The following is an 8,940-nucleotide window of genomic DNA, read 5'->3' as shown; positions in this document are numbered from 1 at the left end:
TGGAATGCATTTAATTTTTTTTTTATAATTGATTGGCAAGATAAACTCCATAGAGGTCGGCACAGTGGTGCAGTGGGTAGCACTGCTGCCTTGCAGTTAGGAGACACAGGTTCGCTTCCCGGGTCCTCCCTGCGTGGAGTTTGCATGTTCTTCCCAAGTCTGCGTGGGTTTCCTCTGGGTACTCTCGTTTCCTCCCACAGTCCAAAGACATGCAGGTTAGGTGCATTGGCGATCCTAAATTGTCCCTAGTATGTGCTTGGTGTGTGTGTGTGTGTCCTGCGGTGGGTTTGTGCCCTGCCCAGGGTTTGTTTCCTGCCTTGCACCCGGTGTTGGCTGGGATAGGCTCCAGCAGACCCCCCGAGACCTTGTAGTTAGGATATAGCAGGTTGGATAATGGATGGATGGATGGATAAACTCCATACAGTAATGAAGTGAAAACAAATCCATAGCAGTCATCTGTCCATTTTCTATCCCAGTGTCCCAATTCTGGATTACTGGGAGCATACGGCTATACCAGCAGCACTGGACAGAGACCTTGAGCACACTTTCCACACACAGACAATAATTCTTTGTTGCCAATGAGAAAGTTACCAATTAACCTAACATGCACATTTTGTACTTTCAGGGGGGAAAATCATGTAAACGTGACACAATCATGCAAACTGTGTGTAGGCCAGGTTTTAAAACTCTAGATCTGTGAGATAGAAGAGTTAATTTCTGTGTCACTATACAATTCAATACATTCCAGTAAATAAATTAAAATAAAACACATAATGACTGCTTTCAAGTGTACAAATGTACAGCTGTACATCATCTAAGAATACCATGCCTACTGTGACAATGCTGTGATAGATGATTTTTTGGATCAGGGCTTGAAAAACTAGTGGAGACAGAAGGAAAATGGATGCAGCAATGTATAAATAAACCTTGAAAGAAAACAAATAACTGTCTATAAGACACCTAAGACACGGCAGAAAAACAATCTTTCAGTCAGACAGTGCTGTAAAGACATGCTGGAGTGAGTTACAAATGAAAATGTCAAAGTGCTGGTGTGGCCCTACAAAAATGGGGCGTCAGTCCAATCATGAGTGTGGGGCGAGAAATGAAAATTGAGGTTCACCAAAAGAAGCTGAAGCAATTTTATGGCGTATAAGGAATAAACATTTCATTTTCTGTGAAGCTGGTAGACACTTAAGAGTCAGTTCCTGCCTAATGTGTTCCTAATAAATATTGACTCAACACTTAGAGGGCTTATGAAAGTTATTATTGTTGAAGGATAATTTGGAAGGCTCTGGAGAAATCTGTCTTCACTTTGATATTAGAGTTTTTTTGTTTGTTGGATCAATGGGTCATTTTCTTAAACTTCAAAATTTGTATAGTCATTGGGAGTTGGCACCTATTCTGGCAATACCAATGCAGGAGCCAACCTTGAACCGAATGTCAGTCTGTCAGAGGGCACACCAGAGTATATCATGCACACTCACTCCTAAGGAGTATATTCAGACTTTTCCATCTCTATTTGAACACACTAAGCTGGTTTCAACAAGTAAAGTGTCAACCATCCTAGAATGCAGAAAGTAACATTATAAATGATAACTGTGCAAAGCCAGGACAGTATTCAGAAAAATAAAGCCTGCGTTATACTTTAATAGTAATGGAAATCTGACACGAGGCCACTGAAGGCAGTTTTTCTGGTCTTTCAGCACATCTCACAGTAGAGCTATCAATGTGAACTGCACGTTTTATGAAACATTTCACCAAAATTTTGTTCATCTTCATACACTACACACATGGGGCAAGGTTTGAGGAGGACACTTCTTGGATTTGGCCAGTCTATTGTTCGCTACTGTATATTCTTCTTCTTCTTCTTCATCCGGCTGCTCCTGTTAGGGGTTGCCACAGCAGATGATCTTCTTCCATAACGTCCTGTCTTCTGCATCTTGTTCTGTTACACCCACCACCTGCATGTCCTTTCTCACCTCACCCATAAACCTTTTCTTAGGCCTTCCTCTTTTCCTTTTCCCTGGCAGCTCTATCCTTAGCATCCTTCTCCCAATATACTCAGCATCTCTCCTCTGCACGTGTCCAAACCAATGCAATCTCACCTCTCTGCCTTTGTCTCCCAACCGTCGAACCTGTGCTGAACCTCTAATGTACTCATTTCTAATCCTGTCCATCCTCGTCACACCCAGTGCAAATCTTAGCATCTTTAACTCTGCAACCTCCACCTCTGTCTCCTGCTTTCTGGTCAGTGCCGTCTCCAACCCATATAACATAGCTGGTCTCACTACTGTCCTGTAGACCTTCCCTTTCACTCTTGCTGATACCCGTCTGTCACAAATTACTCCTGACACTCTTCTTCACCCATTTCACCCTGCCTGCACTCTTTTTTCACCTCTCTTCATAATCCCTGTTACTCTGAATTGTTGATCCCAAGTATTTAAACTCATGCACCTTCACCAACTCTACCCCCTGCATCCTCACCACTGTAACTGCTTCCTTTCTCCTGTATGTTTACCCCATCTGCCAACATGCAAGGAGGAAAGCCTCCAAGTTCCAGAACGGTCTTTTTATTAAATATAGGCTTTGTCTAAGATTCCTTTTGAATGTTGCATTTACGATAAAGCAGCAGTTTCTTAGCAACGGCCCTGAATTTGGTTTTTTTTTACCCAAAATGTCACAAATGTGCACACATATAAGGGAGTTACTGATGCCTAACATATGCTCTAACTGGCACATTTCGGAGACATGTGTGGCTTTATAAACTCAATAGGGTGGTCATTTGCAGAGGAATTAATGAGGGAAGCAGTCTGAAAGCTAGAAGAGGCAGTGGTGCAGTGCATCATACTTCATGGCCTGGCTTGGATTCTTAAGCCAAGAATTGTCTAAGTGGGGTGTGCTTGTGCTTTTATCATCTTTGTGAGCTTTCTCCAAATATTTTAGTTTCCTTCTGAACCCCACACCAAAGCTGTAGTAGTCAATTTAATTGGCACAGTGTGGGTGAGTGAGTGTGTCCTGCACTGGACTGGCATTCTTCTTGTTTTCCATTCAGCGTTGCTGGGATAAGCAAATGCTACAGTTCAATTTTGGGTAAAGAGAGTTTGAAAGACCAAACAAATTATTGTTTTCTGTTTTACAGTCATGCTAAGGATTTAGAGTGGATGCTTTTCAATTTTCCTACGCAAAAGCAAAAAAAAGCATCTGTTTTCCATGTTTTTTTAGGAGTTATGGCCATAAGATATTCAATGCTATGCTTTAAAGTGCAGGCCTGTCAAACTGATGTTCTTCAGAACAATATATTTTATGTGATAAGGTGCTTCATGCCGCTCTTAACCAGTAGGTTCTGTGCATCAACGTACCAGCCAGATGGTCTTCAATATGTTTTTGATTAGATGCATGAGACCCAGATGTTCCTTAGTATGTTTAAGAGATGGGACATGGCACACAGATGTTCACAAACACATGTTTTATTGTAGGTTTAACAAATATGGCTTCTAATATACTAAGTCTTGGCTTCATCGAGATCCATGACCAGTCTGAATGCAGTGGCCTGGCACATATGACTTTGTCTGGTATGTTTCTGTGTAGAGACCTAATGTAACTTTACCTTGACAAGACACAAGGAAGTAGGGCGTGAAATCAGTAACACAGTCCCACTTGACATTATAGACCTTACAAACTAAGCAGCTACCTTATTTTTTTCCTGACTTGATGCAGCAGCCTTAGCCACCAGACTGAAAGAGATACAGTTACACTCTTATCTCTAGTCTGTAATTACATGAGAGCCATTTTCCCTGATGTGGGAACATCTGGATGGTTGGCCTGCTGTCATTATCATAGTGACTCCTGCAATGAGCTGCTCCAGAGAAATCGTAACAGGTCTGAGTTGTCGTCCTGTATGCTACAGATTTTGATATCTGAGAGGAATGGAAGATGAAAGGATAAGACACATGTTTGCTGATTTGTTTAGGCAAAATCCAATTGTAAACACCACTGAAAAAACTAGGTAAATGAATAGAATTAATATAATGTGGGGAACATCCTACAAGGTGTACAGCAAAGCTCGTTGATAATAAAAGAATCAGAAAACTGAGTCTCAGCAACAATTATTTCTATAGCACATTTTCTTACAGATAATGTGCCTCAAAGTGCTCGACAAGGTGTCAAAGAAATAGTTACAAGAAAAGAAAGACAAATAAAAACTAGATAAGAGAGATGATAATGAGTAACTAACATACTGTACACAAAATAAATCAATATGCACTTACACAGAAAAGCAGAGCTCTGTTACATAGTATTGTTTAAGTGTCTAAAGGTGAATCCAATGACAGAAAAAAAATCTGCAGGGGTTCCAAGGCCCCCCCAACAGACATTTTAACTAACAGAAATGAGGATTTGATGCAGTGGGTCTCGTGGACCATTGGGGTATCCACACAATACCTTGATCAAGTGGTAGTGGCACACATATATGCAAACTGTATCACAGACCTTCTCTTCCATACAGTATAAGTATATTAGGTTATTAGGTTATTAGCTGTTATGTCATTATAACATATATATATATATATATATATAATGACATAACAGCTAATAACCATCTGCCACACTTGTAAGCCAGTTAGCATGCAAGAATATGTTGCCAAAAAAGCAAACATGGCATAATTAAAAATAACAAAAATGGAGCAAGGTCAGAATAATCTCTCCACCATCTGTGAGTCTGGCTACTGGTCAAGAGAAGGAATGTTAAAACCATTTCAGTTCTACTGTCCTCATGCTAAGATAGTTGTCTACAGAGAATTAATGATATTAAAGTATCTGGGGCCAACAGAGGAGATACAGTGTACATTGTTTGAAAACTTTTATGATTTTCATTTTACTGAGCAAATGGTATAATCCAAAGTTACAATAAAAAAACCTAATTCAGGAATGTTCTCATGCACGGGAGCCAAAGGCTTAAAGCACATTCTGCTCTCTTATTAACTTTATTTGTTTTCCTATATTCATGATTGGACTTGCCTTTATCACTGAATGTCTCTTATTTTTTCTCATTGTTGAAAATGTAGATAGAAGATCTGAAAAGTACCCAGGCCATGCTGCATGTCGGAGTGGGCCTACATGTGGTAGAAGATAATGATTGTGCTCAGGGGGTGAACAAGCACCATCTTTTTTGCTTCCCACTCCAACTCGAAGTAAGTACATTATTTCTGTATGGTCACATCAAATATAAAATGAAAACCCAGACTGTTAGGATTTATACCACAGTGTTCCCACCCTTCTTTTCATTTTTTGTTTTTTGTTTCTTAATGCTTGCTCATTTAAAATCTGTTTCCATATTTTTCCTGTGTCTGTAATTTTGCTCAATTCTTTTGCCCTCAATTAAGTATTTTGTCTGTTGATTAGCTTTTGGGGCAGTTTGGGTTGCAGTTACTGCTGCCTTAGCCAAAGTACTGTGTAATTAGTTATACCTAACTTTGCTCATTGGCTCTTTTTAAGGTTTACAGTCTGTTGTGAATGCTGCCACAGTGAAGCAATAAAAACCAGAACAATTAAAAGGCAGACCCGCTCTCTTCATAGGTCATCTCCTGGACAGTAGGACTCATCACCACTGTCACCATGGCCTTAAACCTCAACAGGCAGGATGAATGTCTGCACAGGTCTAAAAATGGAGCAAAGGATTTTAAATATCACAAAATCTACATATTTTCTCAAAGTAAAGAGAAAGAAAATCATAAAACCTCTGATCCCAATGAAATAAAAATGTTCTATTATATTTATGGATTTATTTTTAAGAAATTCAAAAAGGATTGAGCAAAAATAAGGCAGGCATAAAAATGGAACAAAACAGGTTTGTCTTAAAAAGCAAAGCACAGCCAAAATCAGAATCCAGAAACAGAACCTAAAACAATGCAGGGGTTGAAGCCAGAAATTCATTCTTTAAAACAATAGTCCAAAACTAGAAACACTGAAGATGTTGCATAATCAGGTGGCCCTGCCTCCTTGGGCTCCACATAACAGAGACAGGGCACATAACAGTAACAAAGAAAACTAATCCATGTAATGTTAAGATAATACAAAACTACAGAATAATAAATAATCAACACAAAATCAATCAGAATCTTATAATATTTGAACAACAACAAAAAGAAAAAGTAAACAATAAACATACCTGATCCAAAAATGTAACCTTGGTTGAAACATAATGCAGTCTCAGGGGTTATTTGAAATAATTGCTTTGTTTAGGAGGATTTTGAAGTCTGGATAATGTATTAGGATTTTTGAGTTACTAAGCTTTTATGTTCATGAAGTTTCTGTGTATTTTTTTACTTAGACGGTTATCTGAATTTTTTTAAATATCTGTTTTACTTCTTCTTCTTATTTAATTCCTGCTATTTTTGATTGGGTGGTACAACAGCGCAATGTTAACATTGCTGCCCTGCAGCAAGGAGGCTAGGGTTCAAGTCCCAGGTGCTTCCCGTGCGGAGCATACATTTTCTCCTTGTGTTCGTTTGGGTTTTCCAGGTGCACTGCTTTCCTCCCACAGCCCTAGAGATGTGTCGGTTAAGTGGATTGGTTTGCTAGATTGGCCTCTGATGTGTCGGTGTTCACCCTGTGATGGACTGGTGCCCTCTCCAGGAATTGTTCCTGCCTTTTCCCTGATTACTGCTGGGAGAGATTTCAGCTTCCATACAATCCTACCCTAGATATGTGAGTTAGGAATTTGGATTGATTATTATTGATTGAAGTTTAATGAAATAACTGACTGGCCCTCCTGTTTTTGGCCCTAATCATGACAAAAACAAATAATAATGATTTGAATTTATGTAAGTAGACAGAAGGAAAAGCCATTAGGTTCAGAACATACTGTGCAGTATTCTAAAATGCTGTAAGAAGATGACTAACACTTGGAGGAAATGGCAAGAAGTTGCTATAATGTGACATGGCCGAACTCAGTCAGTAGTTTACATTCAATTGTGCCTTGCACAGAGAGCCAATGCCAAACCACAACCTAATGACTTGACCAGAATTGTTTTAGTCAACTAACTTAATACTCTCAAATGCACTTAATTTAGTTTTTAATCACAAGGGACTGGAATCTGTCCATCCTTACAGTTCAGTTTTCATTTACTCTCCAAACTCAGTTGTCACATATTCATGTTTAACATTTGTGCTAAATTATTTTGATCAATAACAGCCAGAAAACTGATCATATTTAATTTTATTTTTATAAATAACATCACAAAGTGCAACAATACATACAATGCAACACCCAATTCAAATTAAATCTGACAATGTTATAATTTCATAGTTCTGCTTAAAATTATGCTGCAGCTGTTTCTACCCCAAAAAAAAAACCTTGTGTTGTTTCTAAACTATCTGACACTTCCTCAAAATGTTGCAATGCAAGAATGTATGTTTAGCAAACTGGATGTGCCCTTTGTAAAGCTTTTTAAAACTTCCCCTTCAAACTGCCCCTGTTTTAATCAGCTGAAACGTGTGTTTATTGGACATGCGTTAGCCCATCACCATATAAGGCACAGTTAGGAAACTCTGGCGATAAATTTGAAGTCAGTTCCTGCTGTTTAAAGAAAGTTTATTTGTTCTCACTTAGACACTTCAGAAAGTTCTACCACCACATATTTTACTTTACTCAGAAAATTAACCAAATGTTTTGTGGACCAGAGTGGATTAGTGCTCCTCAGAATAATGTGCTTCTGTTTTAATATGCTGTAGCTAATGTATCAAGAACAAAGTCAGGTAAAAATGGCACCAAGGTAGCCAGTCACCTGTTGTCCTGTTATTTTAATTTAATTTATTTTATGTACTGTAGTACCCTTTACTGAAAGCAGGCTCATTGTCATTAGACAGATTTAAGAATTATCATTCAGCAATTGAAAAGTACATTACATTTGCGTACATAAGCACCCATAGCTAGCTAAAGGTTCATAAAATGTAATCAAAGTAATGTTAACAGGAGATTCATCTACTTAAAGAAATGGCCAATTGACTGAGCAGGAGGGGAAAACAGAAACTCCACTTAACAGCATCCCTGGAGTACATAAACCTCTGGGAGGTCCAAGGTCATTTGAAACAAGCAAACTCAGAGATCCACCTGGGCCATCTGGCCACTCTCCTCCACACAGCCATTCAACAACTTTACATGCTACAGGCTAAAGTCTACAACTTTAGTATTGTAGTGATCCAGTGCCGCTAAGATTCATACCGTCAATATGACAGCGATTTATTTATTTTTATAGAGGAGATCCCAGGGACACTCCCAGCCTTGGCCCAACCAGCACACACTCACAAACAGAGACAAAATAAAGCACACTGGGAACTAACAACAATTAAAGAATATAATGAAATTAAATAGTATAATTGAAAACAATAATACCACCCCTGTAACCCTATGGCGATATTACATTAAACATATAAACACAAACAACTCCATACAGCAAAGTCCATGGAAAACAACACTGGATGCAATAAAAGATGACAATAGTAAGTCCAGAGATCAGCATCCTGAAAGTGAATGAAAAAACAGTCCTACCGGTAGACACTGTAAGGGTGAAGATGGATGGATGGTTCAGGAGCGCTCCTTTTCTTGTGGGGAAGCCAATGAATCCAATATCATTCCTCAGCACACAGGCAGACAGAAGACGATCCAGAACCCAACGCAACAATCCAGGACACAAAGTCTAAATACGGCTTAATCAACAGAAGGCAGTCCAATAGGTAAACGGAACACAAAATACAACAACAAAAACACCTTTTTTTTTTTGGACACCTGCCTTCCTTTTAGGCCCCTCTGACCACCTTTGACCCCCAACAGCCCCTGCAGGGGCTGCTGGGAGATACGGTTTTAACTAGTAGTAGCATTACTACAGTACAGTGTGGCGCATAAAAATCTAGTCCAATGCAACCAACGTAGTCTGGAGAAGC

The 8,940-nt window shown here is 39.1% G+C and overlaps 1 protein-coding gene across 1 annotated transcript in view; it reads left to right on the top strand.

Annotated features, from left to right (window-relative positions):
• Positions 1-5,078: 5,078 nt before the first annotated feature.
• LOC120537339 overlaps positions 5,079-8,940 on the top strand; it is a 36,446-nt gene continuing 32,584 nt past the window's right edge. Inside the window, exon 1 of the mRNA XM_039766219.1 lies at positions 5,079-5,189. The gene's annotated coding sequence lies outside the window, so the exon portion shown is untranslated. The remainder of the gene's footprint in view (positions 5,190-8,940) is intronic.

Source organism: Polypterus senegalus, chromosome 10 (genome assembly GCF_016835505.1).
Source record: "Polypterus senegalus isolate Bchr_013 chromosome 10, ASM1683550v1, whole genome shotgun sequence".
NCBI lineage: Eukaryota > Metazoa > Chordata > Cladistia > Polypteriformes > Polypteridae > Polypterus > Polypterus senegalus.
Note: the sequence above shows the minus strand (reverse complement) of the source record. Positions and strands in the feature narration are given on the sequence as shown.